Genomic DNA, 20324 nt, shown 5'->3' with positions numbered 1-20324 from the left:
AGGTCTGCTCTGTGGTTGCTGTCCCGTGATGGAAGAGTCTATTTCCATCTGAAGATACACCCACCATGGCCTCAGCAGCAGAAGACATTTTCTGTGATCTGTGTCTGTGGATGGAGGCAGTCAGGGAATAAAGCATCACTGGGATCATTGGCTCCATGCAGTGACTAACCATAGATTTGCTGCTTGTTTTTTTGACTATTTTCTGGCTTTTTTTTTTTTTAGTGCCATTTTTGTAAAATTTACCATTTCCTAAGAAGAAATATCCTGTCTATAATTGTTCACAGATTGCGATAATCATCTGTGGGCAGATGGCCCATAGTCTGTGGTCCAGCAATAGTATGAAAGAGATAGACAGCAGCCCTTGGTTATGTTTATAAATACTGGCACTGCAGCACTGATGTTTCTTGTAGCTCAGTGTGGGCTGCGTCATGTCCTGCTGCTACCATCTCTGTTCTCCTCTGACTCATTTGTGCCAGCAGCCCATGCGAGGTCCGTGACTATGTCTCCTCTGAATGTCCCCAGTGTGTTGGTAGCAGCATTGCCTTGCTTGTGTGGGCTGGTACCACTTCAGCCTTAGTATAAAGGAGGCTATAGGGAAGGGTCCGTGGGGTCTCTGACTTGCCAGACACTTGATAGTGCCCTGCACCTCTGCTGACGAATTGAGTGTCATGTCTACCGCTGCCCCAGCCAAAATGCACTTCAGTTTCATGTAGAATGCCTGCGAGGTCCTGCAGTGTTCAGGCCCTGGTAGCAGTGGTGGGAAGTGTGGACAGCTCGGCATACACATGACGTGTAGTGACTGCAGTGTGTCTGTGTTATTTCACCTGGAAAGGGAGCTTGCACAGCATCATGTAAAAAAGCATCAAATGTTGTTTTAGAAGTGCATATAAATTCCAGGCCTACTCACTGCAGAAATTCAGTGCAAGTTATTCATACTTAAAAAGGGAAAAATAAGGTGCTGTATTTTAGCTGCCTCATTTTCTCAAAATTATTCTTAAAAATCTACTGTTTTTAATAGAAAAGCTTTTAGGGCAAGCATTTGCTATGAGGCAGCTTACTTGCAAGATGTTTTTCCATTTCTCCTCGGTAGATTCAGAAAATAACTGCTTTATTTTAGCCTAGCGTTTGTCTGTTTGAATGTAATTGCGCTGCAAAAACTTAGCAATAAACACCTTCACCTTAGGGAAAGCTGGTTAACAATTTCATAGCATTTTTATGTTTGAATAATGATGCTTTAATATATCTTTTATTGACTGTAATTTCCACTATCCTTAAAAGAACAACTTAGCTTCACAGTGGGTGAATTCTGAACTAAAAAAGAGACAAATTAAGAAGAAGTCTGTTGGCAGCAGAGAATGGCAGCAGGACAAATTGGTGTTACTAAAAAGTATTGTTCAAAGCAGCAAGGTCTTCAGCCTGAGATTTAGAAGGTTTTGTGGCTTAATTTTGTTCAGAAGCGTTAAATCACAGCTTCCTTGGGTTCTGTTGGTGTGTGTAAGGCTCACAACTGATTGTGTGGATGAGCTCTGGCTTCACGGTCACAGCTCATGGAGTTGCCCTGGGCTGTGTGGCTCTGTGGAAATATGGGAGATGTGCACATATAAAAAGGGTGTACTGGGCAGTGGATCAGTCCCTGATGCTCTGGAGGAGTTGAAAAAATAGAGATGCTGAGGAAATTGCAGGAAAGCCTCATTACTTCTTGACTTGCTGTTCCCTGAGAGGCAGAACTAGTTTTGTATAGAGGTGTTCTGCTAATGGCACCAAGTTTCAGTTGTAACAGAGGCAGCTGACATGAAGGCAGCATGTATGGAACGCAATCCCCTCCTGTCCTTGGCTTGGTGAGCGTGCTTCCGTGGCACCGTGCTTTTATAGCCTGTCTGTATGTTTCTAGTTCTGGTAGCTGCTCTTTGCAGATCTTCATAAGTAATGAAACATAGGCAAATAAAGGAAGCAAAGAGATCACAGTCTCTGAATCCTTCCTACAGATCTTACTCAAGTCACTGTTTCTCTATGAGAAATGATCTGACAGTGAAATATTATATTGCAAATTGCAAGGGGAAGATTAATATGTCTATTGCCTTGGTGAGTTTTCTTATTATATCGTTAGTGTTGAGACCTTATGTTTAGCTTGTTTTCAGAGATTTGATATTATTCAAAGAAATATGAGGTTAGTTTGATTTCATGAGTGTGCTCATAGACTGGTCTTTAATGCAGGTTTATTACATTTATTTATCTGCATTTAAACAAAATCAGCTATATATCGAGTGATCATTTATAACATAGTTACTGCACTCTCAAATAAAAGTAATCACTGAAATTCAGAGAAGGACAAAACGCTGTGTGTGTGTTAGGAAACAGTGCTCTTCTGAGGTCTGTGAGTGCAAGATAGAAGAGTGAGAATGTATTCCCCGAGATTTATATTTGAAATTTGAACACAAAAGATGAAGGGCCTGAAATCATTTTTACTTCTAGAGGAAATGTCCTTTTTGAGGGTTAAGGTGCAAGCTGTTTCTTCATCTCTAGCAGTGGGCTTTGCCTCCCACCCACTAAGAGAAGAAAGTGCCCTGCGACACTGCGCAGACCTTTGGTGAAGTTGCCTCTTTCAGTTGCACTTCAGGAAGCCTTTTCTTGTTCCAGCTTGTGAGGCTCTTGGGAAGTCTCGTTGGAACTGTTATTTCAACCTCATTGTCCACCTCTGGTGTGCTATGTGAGCTGGGACCCTCCATATAGCAGCAAACACAGGCATGCGTGTCCCCCGTCGCAGGCACCGCGTTACTTAGTGCTGAGTGGAAAGCGAGACAAAAAGCCCTGTAATCACAAAGGCTTATACTGTGTGCTCTGCAATAACCTTGAATCTGTGATTTATTTTCTTTTCTGCAGATACATATTTGTATCTAAGCCTATCCTTTCAAGCTTCTCTCACTAGATTGATCAATTCTTGGCATACCAAGAGAAGGGGGTCATCAGGGCAAGGAGGAGGAGCCCAAATCACAGGATTATACAACGCATAAACACTTTAAGAGTCAGTAAGTGAACGCAGCATGCTTTGCTCCAATACTCATCAAACAGAAAGAAGAATCTGTCTCAGCATGCTGTAGGATGATCATTAATTTTTAATAGTGTTAATGTTTATTAGTGACAGATGATTGACTTTAAGTGCCTTACAAATAATAAATAAATGATGTGGATTTGGGGCATCTGCCTCAGATTTGTTTGCAAAGCCAGTGGAGCTAACCTTCGCGGTTTTAGAGGAGTGTTGCTTCGATTCCTGAACATATGCCATGGCACAAACTGTACGACTTCTCAGATTTTAGCCCTGATAAGTCTGGAAGGCCTCTCTGGCACCTTTCTGAGCTCACATCGATTGTTTGGGGGCTCAGGGTGACAGAGAAGCTACTTGCAGCTATTTTGGCTAATGCGGGACCACTGGAAGGTGCATTATTCACTCTGAGACTCTGCAGGATTTCATAACACTTAAACACCTGTGTCCATCAAACAAAACACACAGGATCTCAGCTAGAGCCATTCTTGACTTTGTAATTTCATTGAGTGACAGTTTAATATCTATTTATTTTCACATCTGACTCCAGTAGAGACAGGCTGGTATCCTGAATGTCAGGATATTATGCTGACAACTGTGTTTTTACATTACTATAAGAAAAAAAAGAAGAAAAAAAAAAAAAGAAGATTCTTCATAAGTAAAGTGGCTCTTTTCAAGTACGGTAACCATAATAAAGACCAAAGACACTTCATACAAAATTGGTAGTAACTAGCGATAGGTTATGTGTACATATTTATAGAGGAACAAGGGCACTCTGGATTTAGACTTCCGTGCAATCTGTCTCTTATAGTATGAAATGCTATCTAATTATATTGTTTAAATAGCTGGAATGACTGTCTTTACCATGGATTCTCATAAATAGCAGTACTTTTTGAGGAGGAAATGTTTAAAATTGGACTCATTTTGATCAAATTTTGGTTGCTTTCTAAACAGAAACAAGTGATTTCTCCCATCCCAATTGTGCAATATTGAAACTCCTCTAAGAAAATGTTTCAAGAGAAACATGCATGTTTCACCAATATTCAGGGGAAAGAGAACTGCTTCCATGTTGGGTGCTGGCCAAGTGGCTGATGACTCTGTGATAATGTTCTCCAGATGTGAGGTAGTGAAACCAGACCAAAATGGATGTTTCTAACTTACTGTCATTCAGTGCGTACTATATAAACAGAAAATTTGTATTCAATTCCACTTTAGTTCAATGGATTGTGATTAATATTGTAATTATCTTGATTCACAGAACTTTTTAGACCCAACTCTTCTGGGTTTTCTCAGAGCACAGTGCTACATATCAGCCCTAATTACACGGTGTATCTGACAGGGAGCTGCTCTGTAATCACACACAGTTGCATTCCCCGAACTACTGGATGCTATGACAGTGAGGAAGGAACACAACAGCATTTGGTAATAATAAGAGTTCCAGGCACTGAAATTAAATCCCAGCTTATCTAGGGAAAAAATATGGTCTTTTGGTGTTGGGAGTGGATTTCTGCATTGCGGTCTCAGGAATGCTTGCCCAAAATCCACCCTAATTGAAACTTGGTTGCTGCACATTTCTTGGGCCTGTTGTGGACCAACGGCATAGCTTGTGTTTCCTCTGGTGCTGTCTGGGTACAACCACCTCACTGTCATCAGCCACCCAGATGTCTTCAAAACACAGCCCTCTGGCAGACATTGGCATACCTTGCTACCATGGTACTGTGCCAATAATGACTTATGTGGACTCACCTTGGTGATCAGAGGTAAAGAGGAACAATATAATGGCACGTTTTTACGCACATAACCAGCAGGGTGAGATTTTGCAACTTAAAAGCAAGGATTTCTGCACAGCTAATCAAAGGGGCAATATATTAAGTGCTGGTAAATCTTGATGCTCTACTTATATTTACCAGTGTCAAGAGTATAGCAAGGACAAATGGGAATCTCACATGGTCCTAATGTTCCTATTTATATACACATAAAATAGAGCAAGGTTTTAAAAGCTAATGCAATTTTCTATTATAACGATACCCTTAATAACAATATGGTTTCACTGCAGAGGTATAAACAAATATAATAGAGAATGAGTTAATGCTATAAAACAGATGCATTGTTTTTGGAATTTGAAGGACACTTGCCAGAAAGCATTTACCAACTTATGCAGTCTGCAGCAAATGAAATAAAAACTTAGCTTCTGCTGTTGCCTGGATATAATGTATTTATTGTGCAGTTTTCTTATCGCTGTGGATTTCTAATGTAATTAGTTGTTTATGTTGTCTGGTGAACGATATACGACATAGAGTTTACTAGAACTTACCAAGCAAATGTTGGAATCAGAAAAAGGATAATACGCTTTTTTAATCCATTGAAAGATGCAGCACTGATAAATGATGCGTTTCTACAGTAGCTCTACAGCCACAGTGTTAGATACGCTGTGATTATCTCTTGCTTTTTATTGAAGTCTTCTGTTTTGATTTTGCATATTCTTTGCTGCCAGCTGAATTGAAATGAACTGTAATATCCAATTAAAAATTAAGTTTGTCTGCCTTAGATTACTAATGTTAAAAATATTGCAGATGAAGCTAGAATTGACCTGAACCTAAAACACATCCTATGAGCATGTTGTAACCACAATGTATTTATAGAAAATATTATGGACTTTATTTTTTAAATTAGTCTTTCCCTCTTATTACTTAATCTGTCCTTTCTATCTTTGCATCTTTAGCTCTAGCTGTAACTGTAGCACACTAGCATTCCCACAAGAGGAGCTGTTTTGGTTGCTTTTGCTTCAGTTCTTTGCTGTCTCTGCATGTTCTACTATTAACCATTTAACTGCATATTGTTGCATAAGTGACCATGTCATTCTATTTTTTTATGGAAGCCTATAAGAAGGGCCATGTAAATGTGTTCCTGAATGGTATTTATTACCGAACATTTCCTTACCATGTCTTCATTTATCTGTATTTTTGATATGTGAGCAATCTGCACTGGTTTACACATGTGATGAACTGCAGCTAGTGCAGAGCATCCCTGTGCCCCTGGGGCCACGTCTGCTCTCTGGGACTCCCACTTGCCTCCCTCTGGGGCTGTAGGATGCCTGAAGAAAGGGACTTGCCTGCCCATGTGATCGCTGGGCTATGGTGTGTATTGCCCAGGGACAGGTGGATTCACAGAGTATAAAGAGACGCTGCAGGGTAAGAAAAGCAGTGTTGTCCTGTTTTCAACTGTGGCAGTTGATTGTCTTGTGCCTTGAAGGATTGCTTGTGCATTTGCTGTCATGGCTGACCGTTTCAGTTGAAAGGCATCAGATTGTGAACTTCTCTCCTCCTCCTTACTCCTGCTTTGTGTGGGCTGGTGGGGCATGCTGTGCCTTGCTGCCCTTGTAGATGACTGCAAGAGAGACATGAGAGAAACAGTACGTATATCTGTACTTAAGTCCCTCTGCCTTCCCCTCCTTACCGGAATGGATTTTTTTTCTTCCTGGTGCTCCCAGTTGTCTTCATTTCACAGATTATCAAAGCAATACAGCACAGATGCTTTCTTTATTATAAAAAATGTGGTTAGGTATGTAAAATGTCAGTGTGGATGCTTCCTTTGCCTGTTTGATTCAGGTTTAAATCTCAGGCAGGGTATGTGATACCAACTTGCCTTGAGTGTAATAAGGAAGTAATTACTCAGCTGTTGGGAAAGGTCCTGATATCACTGAAGATAACTGGAACGTCCAGGCAATATCTTGCTATTATTTGAAATAGTGTCAAAATGTTTTTTTTTCCCCCAAATCTCACATTCAAATCACATGGAAATAATATGAGTTATCATAAAGAGTGATATGAGATAATTCTAAATGTCAGTTTAGCATATTTTAGCCCACTGGATCTTTAAACAGAGTTGAGTAACTCTTTCATGAAGTAAATGTCTTTTTGGTAAACTGAAAGGGACAATAATATTTAAAGGTCAGTTAACGTGGAGAGTTGATTCTAGTTATTGGTGTTAAAGATACAGCTGTATTACCTTTACACAACATTACCCCACAAATCCTTATTAAAATGTTGAGAGCAAACCACGTCTTTCCCTTCCTCCTTCCCTCCTGCCACAACTGCAAGATCTTTGGTTTGACTTTCTTTTTTTTTTATGTGTAACAGTTTTCTACCTTACATTTCAGCCTCCCACATATGACATGAGCCACCCTGCAAACAACTGTTTAATAGTTTGGAGCTTCTTAGGAAATGGTAGTTGATTTCCATTTTTTATTTAAAGAAGAAATTGAAGTGTATTGTACAACTGTTTCTGCAGTTAATTGAAAGCAGGCAGTCTGTCTGCCCATCTATCTGCCAATCCATTCATGCCCAGTTGGCATTAATAGCCTGAAAAATGCAACGATTCATGGGCTCACAAGCACCCCAGCACTAGCGTGCCAAGGATCTGCTGGCAGGGTGTCCCAGTGCCATGGCATTGCCTAAAAAGGGGGCTGTGGGACTCTGCTTAGGATTCCCCTGCCCCTACCTCTGTTGCCTTGCCTTATGCTCAAGTTGTGCTCTGCCCAGGTAGGCTGGCCCCTGCCCCTTAGCCACCTCTTTTCAGAAGCTGGTGAGTATGGAAGATGAACAGCTGACTGCTTGGGCAGAAGGTTTGATCTGTGTTGGAGCGTGTGCCTGGATGCTGCTCTTTGCTGAACTCTGTCTTCTTGTTACGAGCCGGTCCTGGGTCATGAGTGGTGAGTAGTTGGTGCCCTGCATTCCCTGATGGGGAATGCAATGTGTGGTTGGTGAAATAGTTTCCAAGGACAGACTGCTGGCTGGCAGATATTTTTTCCTACATCTCCTCAAAAAGAAAATATAGTTTCTATTTACACCAAACCAGAAAGATAAAGCAGTGCAGGCAAAATAGTTTTCTGTGAGCTCTGGCTTTGGTGGGGTGTACCGGTGCTATTTTGTCATCTCTTGCTACTTGTAGAAGCCAAGGTTTGGTGAGCAGTGCTATTTGAGGTGGGCTATTGAAGGAGGAAGCAGTTTCAACATAACAGCACTGCCTAAAAACTTCATACTTTGTGTTGTGTTGTACTTTAAGAAAATGAATTTGTTGTTTGTTGCCATTGGGTAGGTACTGTTAAGGAGTGGAGCAAAATGCTTGTATCTCACCAGGAGAGAGAGTGCTGCCTCAGAACTGGACCCATGGGCATGGCCAGCACCCAGCCCTGCTCATGGGCCTTCTGGTGTGAGCTGGGAGCACAGCGGGCCCTCGGTGCCCTGTGTGGGCTGGGCACTGGTGAGAGCAGGCAGTGGATGGGTGGCATGGTGCACACTGGGAGCTGAAGGGTCTCACTACTCCTTATTCCTGGTAAGTGATCTGCCCCCTGCCCTCTAGATGTGAGGAAGAAAATGAGAATAAAGAGTTGAAATGCTTTTATTTGTGAAACACTAACTTTCTGTAATATATATTCAAAAGCAGATACTCATTTAAAGGTTATATTTAATATAGTGCCGCAACAGTTTTTCTATTTTATTATTATTTTCTTATACATCTTTCCACTTTCTGAGGCAATGCTCCAGTGACTACTGCAATATAATAGCTGCTTTCTCTCTCAGTACACAATTTGACAGCATTTATTCTTTCCTTCAGTGAACATAATTACTTCACATATGGAACCTGTGATAGCCTACAGGCATCTGAGAGAAACCAGAATCATACAATCTGTCCCCTTTGTGAGCTTAATTTACATTCACAAGTGTCATTTTAATAGTGCTGGCAACATGTAGGATAAAAATTACAGGTCAGCTGCAGCATGTCACGGGGAACTGTGCTTAAGTCAATAACATGGTATTATTACATTCTGGATAATTTTACAAGGTAGATCTCACAGGAGGAATTTGACCCCTATTTCTTTAGTTTTCTGCCTTTTTGTTTCCTCCATAAAGTAATTCATTTAGAAATGGATGTTGCAGAGCTGCAAACATGTTGACGTGGAGGTTAGTCAGTAGTAGGCATTTCCAAATCTGAAAGCAACACCTTTCCCTTGCAGTAACTTCTCGCAGCAGTTACACTACGCATCTGGCATATTTTAAATTATATACTGTTAATTACTATTATTATGTTGATCTATATAATAAAAATACCAAGGGTCATAGTCTTCTGCCTTTCAATTTCATACAGTTAGTAGAAGTTTTGGTTTTCTGCATTGGGTTAGTTTCTAGCCAAGTTATGCAGCATAAGACTAGGCATTTTACAGACATTTTACTGGAGAAAAACAGCAAGCGTCACAGAGACATGTTGTGTACAGAGCTATGTAGAACACCTTATTTCAATTGTATTTTTTATAATGTCTGAAAATAATATCTAATTACTCATCATGGCATCTGTAATATAAATAGAGATGTGATAAGCAATCTAGTAGTGCAACAACTGATTGTTTTTGGTTAAAAAAAAAAAATCAGTTTGTGTATAGAGCCAAATCCAAATCAATCTCAATTATCATTACTGAATTTTTTTCCTTAAAAACAGAAAAACCAACAAAACAAAAATCAGCAAACATACATTACTGCAGTTTAAATACATTTTCAATTTGTTTAGAGGAATTGCTCAAAGACTTGCATAGTATGACTATAGTAGTCTGATATACAGAAAGTCCATGTATGTACAGACAGGGAAAATACATTTCCAGATGCATCCCTATGTGCAGGCGTACCCACACATGCTCACTCTCTGAGTCATGCATTCATTCTCTCTCCCTGAAGTCTGCATCCTTTTCTTGCTGTAAGCATTTTTACTCACTCAAGAAACATGGGGGGAAAACGATCTTTTATTTAATTATGCATTTTTATATCATCAACAGTGATGGAATACTGAGCACAGAACCCTATTTCTAATTAAAAGCCAAACAAATGAAAAACTCAAAATAGTTGATTCCTTTGAAGAGGCTAGAAAGATGGTACTCGGATGTTCATCTACTAAAAAGTGTGACAAACCACCAGCAAGGAATTGGAATGACCTCCATTGTATTTTCTTGGTGAGCTGTCTGCTGAAGTATTCTGCCCAGGAAAAAGCTGGTCAAACATTCAAGTAGGTTCAAAAGATTGGAATAAATGGTGTGAGATCTGATAAATATTTTTCTGCAGTGAGGGCCAGGTCAGTCTATTAACTTGACTATGTAAGTGCATATGTACAGCTACCTTGTCCTCCTTCTCCTTTGGATTCTGTCTTCTCTCCCATCTGACTTTATGGGTTATTACTTGTTTGATCAACGATCGCCATATCTAGTTTTCCTATTTTGGAAAGGAAAAAAATGCAAAGGTTTACAGATGAGATTTTACAAACAGGAGAAAACCAACTATGAGGCTCTGTCTGTGAGAAGGTGGTGATATGCTGGCCTGTGGGCATCATCTGTTGCTGCTTCTTTAGCAAAGTGAGTTGATCACTATGGTTCTGCTGCCAGCACAGACCCCCTCTCGCATTAAGAGGGCCATGTGCTGGACTGGGCATGCAGAATCCAGTGGGGTTTGCCAGGCAGTTCTGCCCTGTTGCCTGCTCTGCCTATTGTGACAAGCATGAGAGCTGTGATTAGAATGGGTGGTCATTCATATTGTATTTTTTGAGAGATGGATCAAGAAAAAATCTACAGATTATGTATATGCCATTTTAATTTATCAGAGTGGATGAGGCTGAATAGACGCTGAAGTTAATATACTTTTTAAAAAGATGAAGTTCTTTTTTCTCCAAAACTGACATGCAGTCTTATTTCCTTTAGTTCTCCTCCTCCAAAAACAAAAACAACAAAAAACCCAACCCTGCCAAGATCTTGCCTCTGATTTGTTCATAAATATAATATCAAACACCTCTTCTCTGCCTCTGATGTACATTAGAGAGTCCACGTGCCACTGTGCTGATTCATCTGGAGGATGCCCTGCCTGCAAGTGGCTCTGCACAGTGTGGGACAGGAGAGGAATCTGATAGCAAGAACGGCAGAGGTGACAGCATAATAATGAAGGATTTTTTCCCCTCACACCACTTCTTGTTATTTATTCTTCTCTCCATGTTCCCCTTGGTTATTTCTCTTCCTGAAATGAAAATAACCCAGCAAGAAAGCAATGTTTCCACTCCCATCATTATTTTAGGCAAGAAACACTAGGCATGCTTTTTTTTCTTTATTTAAAGTGCAAACTGATAGTTGATTATTCACCAGTGTTTTTTTGTAGAAATAAGGCTTGTTAACTGTGGTGCCATTGTTAATGATACGATGATAACCCTGTGTCATCACTGCTTGATTTATCAATGTCTAAAGGATTATTTTGCTGAAAAACTTACTATGGCTCTTTTGTTTTGGGGCTGACTTTGTATATGAATGAACTTATGTGTGAATTTGTATGAAAATAAGGAACGCAACTGGTAAGATGCTTCCGCTTTTTTGAGATTTTGACTGCGTTATAACACAGAAACTGTAGCCTTGATGTTCTGTGCTTTAAAGCAGCGTGCTTCAAAGAGGAGTGTTGTAATTAAGAGCAGTTCAGCTACAAACATCCTACGCCTTGCATCTATTTACTCCCTTACAGGTTTCTGATTCACTTATCTCATCTCCATGCTTCTTTCTGCAGTGCTGTTCCTGGCAGACTTCCCTTCCCAACACAGATGTGTGCTGCGATCCCCAGCCTGCTGCCCAGCACCCTGCAAACCTTGCTGCTGCCCAAGAGACCATGACATGAAGCTAACCATGGACTTGCTGTCACTTGCACTGTACTCATAAATGGTGATGTTTGCAGCAACGTGCCACCAGTGCCACATCTTATCCTCTTCTACCTAAGTCTTCTGATCTGGTGAATGTAAGTACTGTGCACAACCAGCTACGCCATAGAACATTTTTAATCCTACTGCCTTTTGTGTGGGTGTTGTGGATCTGTGATAGGTTGAAGCCCCACACAGTGCAGCAGGAGCATTGTATCTGAGTGTGCTGTGTCACCCTGGCTCTGAGGGAAAGGGGCCAGTGGGATTCCCTGAATTTAATTTAACAAAGGTGTCTGAGGTTGGCAGTCCTGCCCCAGCTCAGAGCTGCTGTGGGTGCTTCTGGCTCCCACAGGGCTCTTTGGAAACGCAGATGCTTTCCAGCATTAAGTCCACAGTGGGTGGTTTGTAGTATTAAATACAGCTCATGAGGATGAAATCGTGTAGATAAAAGGAATAAAGCTCCTTCTTCTGGCTGAGCCCCTTGGATCATATCATCTCTTGAGAAATCACCTTATTCTGCTATGGTCAGAGGTGGGGAAGCACATTTTAGGGTCAGGTAAGAGCCCCTTATGTGGACTATGGCCATTTATCCATCAATAAAATATGAATGCCTGCCATGGCAACCCTGGTGGCACATGGTGCACATGCTACCTTTGAGGCCACCAGTGCCTGACACAGGCAGAGCCCCACAGGAAGCCTCACAAGCATACGCAGGCCATTTGTGTTCCCCCAGTGTGGTGTGAGAGGTGATGCAGCATGCTGTGCACCACCCTGACACCCAGACCAGCTACCCCATGGGCTTCCCCTGAGCTCTGATCCCTGCTTGGCCTGCAGGAAGAGCAAACTGTTCTGCAGTGCCTCGTTCCTTTAAGAGGTCCCAGGGGTGCTGAACAAAATCTTCTACTAACCTTCAGTTACCCCTAGAGCAGGCCCATCATCACAAGCAGGTTTTAATCAGAAACACTGTGTATTTGCCTCCTGCAAAGGAGCTGCTCTGCTGTGTGAAATCTGAAACAAAATGTTTATTGAGGAAGCATTAGATAAGTCACAGATTAATTACGATTGTCAGGTATTATTCATCTATAATAAGAGTGAATTCTTCACTCAAGATTCATAGCAAAATAACATTGTTTTTCAAATAGAAGTAATTTAAATTGAAGTAAGACCTTCTAATGCCACCATCTGTACAAGTAAATTACTTTCAGAGTAATTAAATATGCATATCTGGGCTGTGTACTGTACTGATGAACCAAGTTTTATGGATGCAATATGTTTATAAATCCCTTAGGTATTAAAGATGAAGAATCCATAGCATTTTGCATTCATATAACCATGAATAAGAAAAAAATATTTTGTCTGTTGCATAATTTTGGGGAATATATTTTTATTAACTTTTCCTAGTTAATTAATATTTTTTGCCAAATAGCATGTATGATCACCATATTTATTAGTCTGACATTTCACGGAGACTTAAGGCTCCATAAGATATTTTAAGGTTGTATGTGTGAATTTATGATTGTGACACACTCGCTTATCTTTGCAGGTTCCCAGGAAGCAGAGCAACACGGTGAAACTGAAATCATTATGTTGACTGAATTTGTTACTGCTGGACTCGCCCCACCATGAAATAGCACTGTGCAGCCAATTGGGATTCATGGTCACAGCCCTTTATTGGATCATCAGGGTTTATAGTCCATAACAAATACAAATACAGAAAGGAACAATAACAGTTTGATACATCTGACCTATTATCCCACCTTACCAGACTCTGTCTGTGTCATGAGTACCAAAATAGTGACTGGCTGAATGCTTTCTAAGGGCTTTCTGCTGTACAGACAGATGGGAGAATTATGTAGGAAATAGAAGCTGAGCCTCCAAACACAGTGCTCTTGGCATAGTCTTTGGTGACTAAAAACTACCCTTACGCTTGCAGCACGTCGTGATTTATGTAAAATAGGGGTTTGTAGGGAATCTTGGGAACTTTGCTGGAAGCATCTGAACACTGCAGAAATGTTTGGTTTAAGAAATAACTGAAGATTGTTCTGTGGAGTACTTCAGAAGAAACCTGAAATCCCAGCAGATCGTCCCCCTTGAAACAGCAAGTATGACTGACTGCCTGCCACCAAAATGCAAGAGCAAACTCAAGCATAAAAACATACAGTTGGCACAACCTTTGTTTGCAAGTCAGCCACCCTCTACTGCATGACTTGGCTGATCTTTACATATTTTGTGTCAATCTATCATTTCACCTTCTCTAGAGCTATCACTGAGAGACCAAACATTTTTTTTTTATTATTATTATTTTTTTAATTAGGCTTTTCTAGCAGAGTTGAGATTTAAAAGAAAGCAAAGCAGGAATTTGGGTGTGGACAAGCTTGGCGAATCCTTGAGAAATGTGTTTTTGCTGATAACTGTGTGGAATTGCTCCTAGGAGAGCTGTATATAAAAGATTTTTATAGTACCTTTGAGCAGACCTGATTTTTGGGTCAAGGTTTGACCCATAATAGACAATATAAACAATTTATACAATCATACTTAGAGCTTTAAGGCAGTGGAGTACAGGTTGCAATTTAAGTGTACTGTAGAACAGCAGCACCAGGACAGGAAAGCATGTGAAAGTAATTCTGCATATTCAGAAGCTGAAACACAGATTTTTGGGTTCTGAATGTTTGCATGCATGTGACCACTTTGATTCACATTCAGGTTTATGCTAAAAAATTCTCAGATCAGATCAGCATTGTTAGGGTAAAGTAGAACAATTTCCAATAATTTGGAAACTGACCTTTCAGTGTATTTGAAAATGACATTGTAGGACAAGAACATAAAAATCTTCATGTCTTCCTGTGTCTTGGGTGCCCCATAGTTCTCACAGAGGCAGGAGCGTTTTTTTCCATACCCTTTTCCCCCCATTTAGCTCCTAGGTACTTAGACAAAATTGAGTAAAGAAGCCTTTACCTAAGAACCTTTTTACTGGTTGCCATGCTTTTAAAGCTTTAAAAGCTTTTGCTGAAAAGGTGCCTATTTTCTTATCACTTTTTTTTTCCCCTCCAGAAAAAGGGCATCATTTGAAGTTCTTTTTTGGCAGCTGTATTTCATCACGATACATTATGTCAGGGCACATCAGTCACATGAAGATTTTATGGGGAAAAAAACATATCCTTTTAGATGCCCCTCTCTGCAGCCCCCTTAAAACAGTGTTTTTTCAAGAAACTCTTCAACTATCAACAGCATTATGATACTTGAAACATCATGGGTGTAATGGCTTCATCTTACTCAATTATATAAATGCTACTTAAAGAAGGAATATAGAATTTTACATGGAGAATTTAGTCATTCAAAAAAAGAAAAAAAAAGACCATTTTCATCTTTTACTGGTGTTTACTTTTCAATGCTGGGGAAGGGCTCCTCCTGTTCCTGTGCCGTTCCTTATTTTAGCATAAAATGAAAAACATTCTGAATTCAAATGAAAATGAGGTACCTTGATGAAAGTGGGCTTCAGGTGTTGCACACTAAGCATTGTACATTTCTGTTTGCTCTGATCCTCCAGCACACATAAGATTTCACCTCTTCACCTTTGAACAAGATTGCACTAACTTTGATCTTTTCAATTTTGTTCAACTCCAGGGAAGGAGCAGCTACTTGAAACATGTTATCATTTAGATGTTCAGAGATTCTTTAAAAAAAAAGAAAGAAAAAAAGAAAAAAAAAAAGAAAGCTGTACTATGAACTAAAAGCTGTAGATTTTTAACTTGAGTAGCAGCTTTTGTAGCCGGCATGCTATGCTTTAACATCAAAAGCTATCTCTATATGTAGAACAAAACCAAACAAAATGCAGATTTTGAAAGCACTCAGAATTATTAAACATGAATTTCATTTTATGTAAACGTTTGTCTGCAGTAGCGACATTGTGATCCTTTCCCAGGTCAAAGCACAAGCTCTGTGTTCTTTCTTCTTTACTTATGGCATAAGTCTGTTATTGGAGGCTCTGTACTACTGTGATATTAATTCATGATAGTGACAGTTAATCTATTTTTATAACTGTTATTATCTGAGCAAAATAACAAATTCAGTTCTTCATTTTCTCTTCAAGTCTGAGAACACGTAACAGTGGGAGCAACGCTGAAGTATGATATTTTCAAGATCTCACATGGCTTAGCAGTAGTTTCTATAATGATTATCACCATGCGACAGTCAGGTAGGGTTTTTTTTTTGTTTTTTTTTTCCCTCTACTACAAGCAAACTTTTCACCTAAATATTTAAGAAATTTAAATAACAGAACTCTGTTTCAAACTACCTTTCACTTTCTAGAAGAACAAAGTATCTGTGATGTTCTAGGAAGTGCTAGAGGTGACCAAAAGCTTGCATTTTCATTTGTCTTTCCTGCTGTGCTCAGACTTGCCTTGTTTCCTGCTGTGTCTTCTGTGCCAAGGTTGAAGTTCTCCAAGGATGTTCACTGTGCACCCACTGTAACAGTCAGGTGATGGATCTTTTTACACGATGGTGCAAATGGAGGCAGTTTCTGTCTGCCAGGATGGAAGAAGCCTTGTTTGCTTCTCTTCCATTGACAGGCTGTTGGAGACAAGTTAATGCCAAATTAACTTGCTGTAACATCTGATTCTTCCTGTCTGTTCTAAAAATTACTTAGACAACAGGTGAACTCCTAATCGTTGTCTACAAAAAGATCTAAGAAGTCCATTTTAGACCAGTGGTGAGCAATTACTCACAGTTGATCTTTGGGATAAATACAGCAAGCTGAAGTACACGTTGGTTTCCATTGCATTGCCCAGATGCCCAAAACTGCAGCATTTGGTCAGAAATTATCTGCAAGTGAGACACAGGCTGTAGTTCACATATATTTCAGAGCCCTAAAAATGCTTTCAGATCTCAGTGTCTGCTAGCTGTAGCTCAAGGTTCTGTCCATGGATATAGGATTGAGTTGTCTATGGTGTCCTTCTGGAAGTCTGCTGAGGGTATGGCCAGGAAACACTGTCATTCCCAGGTAATCTAGCAGTGAGTGCTGGTGAGAAAAGCTCATAGTTTTGAGGAGATTTTGAGGTGGCTGTCTCTGTCCAGGGTCACGTGATACAACCCTAAAGAAATGATATTCCTCTTTCTTTCCATTTTCTTGTTTTTTCCAGAAAACCTCCACAATAAATATTCGGTCTGCAAGATACCTAGTGTAAAGATTATAGCAGCATAATAGAACTTTCTCAGTAATACATTATAATACTAATTTTCCCGAGCACATGCAGGAACAGTATATGGTATCTGCTTAAAATCACTATTACCTAGATTTTTTTAAGAGTAGTTGATAGTTAAAAGTTGTCCTTATTGTACCGAGGAAGTAAAATCCGCACTTGTTAGGCTCTTATTTCATCCTCTTTCCTAAAGCCTCACCTTTTTTGGCTCTGCTAACTTTCATGTCCATAATGAACTCCATTTAGCTTCCCTGCAGTAGGACCTTGTCTTTGTTAATCACTGACCCAGAGGCATGAAGCTGCATGGGAGAGCGGAGTGAGGGTTTTTTTTCTGGATTTTCTCTACTTCCTTCTGCAGTTATAACTTCTAAGAAACTGCAGAACAAACAAGTGAAAGATCAGGTAGATGGCTTGGAAAAAAAAAAGTTTAAAAGATGTCTAATTCATTGCACTCAGTTTTCTGCAGCTGCCAACTGCAGACTGACAGCTGACATCTTAGAAGGACTTAATGAGATTAGCTCTACAGCGATTGATTGCTTAATACTGTCTTCTCATTCAGTAATGTCAGTCTTTTTTTCTTCATGTTAGTAACCATATTTAAACTACTCGTGGAGATCAGCTGAGACCTTGTAGCACAAATCTCATTTAAAATAACTGGAAATGATTTCACCTTGGCCCAAGTCAAAGTACAACACTTCTCCTCCAGCCCTGCTGTGAGTCAAAGGTATTTTCTGGGCTGTTACTTTTCTGTGCTGAGCAATCTTGAGCAGCTTCCCACCACCTCTTCTTTGCTTGGCTCAGCAGGCACAGCTCTTCATAATTGCACACACACACATTCTCCATTACAGTGTCCCCCTCAAAAGCTGGGGATACCGGATTCTCCTCAGGCAATGTGATTCATATGTTTTAGTTCATAGAAGCTGGTACTACTTTTACATGCTCCTCATTATGAGAATCTTTTCTACCTGATAAAAAATAAATTGTGTCAGATACATGGTACTCAGCTACTGGTATACTTCTCGGGACCAATTCCTTTCTGTTTGTACTTGCATACGAAATATAAATCAGATGGACAAATAGAGAAGTACTGCTTTATGCTTGTTTTGCTGGGATGCAAATAATGGTAAGATTTGTCAGGTGGAGCAGAGTCAGGGTAAGCTGACTCATAACACAAATGCAGTGCAGCTGGAGGAGCTTGGTCTGGGCTGAGGTAGTTCTCTGCCCACTGAGCAAGCTGAAATGCTAATGATAGAGCTTCTGATATGTTTCAGGTCAGGTGAAGGTCAGCAGTCCACTGAAAAGCATTAGTCCTTTCTGAAGAAGAGCGGTGAGGTTCCTTGGGGCATTGTAGAGACAGTGTTTCTTTGCATGGAGAAGCTCTGCTGGGGAGCAAAGAGCAGGCTGAGCAGTGGGAGAGAAATGTAGAGAAATCAGTAGTATTAGGGGGGCAATGTGCTGGCAGACACTGTGGAGTGGAATAGCTACCCTTTTATTTTTTCTTTTTTCATGTTTAACATCCTGGTGATAGTTCTGTGAAGCAAAGCTGCTCACTCGCTCTGTGCTACTGAACATCTCCCTGATCTTCAGTCTTCTGCTAAAAGGATGCACTGGCCATTTTCTGTGCAGTGTAGATTTGAGCACCATCTGAAAATAGGAGTGTGAAATGAGGAGAAGGAAATGCTGTGTGATGTGCAATTTCTAGCTGGTGTGGTAGACCCACTTCTTGCATTCAGCAAGGTAGTGCAACACACATGTAACCTATTAGTAAGATCTGCTAAAACAAAGGGGGTTATTTGAGTGTATGAAAACATGTGTGTGCTAAAGTGCTCTGCTGGGCTGGGGCCAGCATGCCCAGCAGTGTGCAGACTGAGCCTTTCCAGATGTCTCTAAAGATAAAATGAAAGGAAAGTGACAGTCAGTCCTGCTTACATGGAACCCAATCCAGCTTTTAAAAGGCTACTTTTGATAATGAGGTATTTTATGTACTGTGGCAAGATGTGAATTATAAAACCACTAATAATAATGTAGTTCAGTCAGGGTAGCCTTGAAATTAGACCCCTAACAGAGAGGTTGCACTGCATAATGATAGTACAGTACCATTTGTTTCAACACATTTAGCACTTCAGAACAGGATTTTTTGTTAAACACCAGATGTTCTAATGACCTGAATGTTGACTTTTAAAAGAAGACACAATAGAATAGTGCGTCAAGGTCAACAGTACAAATTAATCTATATTATTGTGCTGTCATATTGTACCCTGTGCCACATATGAGCAAGATCTATGGCTAGTGCTTTCCTTCTGTGCAAATATTTTTCTACATGAGTGGGGAGGCTCTCAATATAGAGATCTTGAGCTTCTCAAACCTTCATTTCTCTGTGAAAGAACTCTGGCTCTTGCTTTGATAGTCTAAATTGCAAGCATAGAAACCTTACAGAGGATGAGGAATGTGTGGGAATGCAACAGTCAACTAGCAAAATTGGAGACAGCTGCACACTGGAAAGTATGTCTGTCCATTGCAAATTCACTTGTTAAGGACTTTCAAAAAAATGATTGGTGTTCCATGGTTGTATGCGTCTTTTTCTGGACTTAAAAATGTTATGGGGCAAATGAATAGTCATTTACAAACAGTTAAAGTAATTGTTTATCTGAAATGGACCCCATGTTCCTCCTCTTCCTTGCCCTGCAACTTCTAAGCTATTGCTGCAAGATGGCAGGATGTCAATGCCCCCAAAATTGAACCTGTGATTTGTTTTTCTTTGATTTATGGGCTTGTAGTCAATAAACTTTATAAAGGAAAGTATCAGACTGAGCAATCAATCAAAGATAAGCAGATTCTTGTCCTTTAAAAGCATTTCACCCCAGTAAGCAAAGGCCTCATTCATCTTTTACAACCACTCTTGGAGCTTTCAGCTGAGAAAGGACTCACTGCTGACTACAGCCAGTTCTGCTGAAAAGTCCCCTTGTTGCATTTGAGCTGAGATTTTAAAATTCATTGCAGCAGCAGCATGCTTTGCTTCTGCATTATTTGCTATCTCTAAAATGGTAGATTGTGTGTCATTCCAAAAGGTAGATTTGCTGTGTATCCAAAAGGTAGATTTGCTGTGTACTGAGGAAAATGCTTCTGTTTTTGACTGTCAGATATAGGCTGCTGTTTTGTGAAAATAGTATTCATTTTCTTTGTTACTTTACAAAACAAAGCAGAAAAAAATGTGTATCCATTTGTTCTCTTAGTAGTACGTGAATTTCCCTTTGAGTAACACAAATGTTATCTTGCATGTTTTGCTTCTCTGAAGCACAGATGGTGTGCATATGCAGATTGGTGATTTTCTAATCAATACAGTGACACTTGGGAATATATGTAAGTATTGTAATAAT

General features: G+C 40.0%; 1 long non-coding RNA gene across 2 annotated transcripts; it reads left to right on the top strand.

Moving 5' to 3' along the window:
- Positions 1-59: 59 nt before the first annotated feature.
- LOC116653779 (uncharacterized) lies at positions 60-19746 on the top strand. Of its 2 annotated transcripts, XR_014932717.1 has the most exons (3): positions 66-11847; positions 13293-13851; positions 15840-19746. It is a non-coding gene; the product is annotated as an uncharacterized LOC116653779 (long non-coding RNA). The 2 variants fall into 2 exon arrangements; XR_004308215.2 differs by lacking the exon at positions 15840-19746 and having other exon boundaries at positions 60-11847; positions 13293-14210.
- Positions 19747-20324: the final 578 nt, after the last annotated feature.

This window comes from Coturnix japonica, chromosome 11 (genome assembly GCF_054131305.1).
Source record: "Coturnix japonica strain WE chromosome 11, WE-NBRP24, whole genome shotgun sequence".
Classification (NCBI taxonomy): domain Eukaryota; kingdom Metazoa; phylum Chordata; class Aves; order Galliformes; family Phasianidae; genus Coturnix; species Coturnix japonica.
This window is presented reverse-complemented; position numbering and strand designations above follow the sequence as displayed.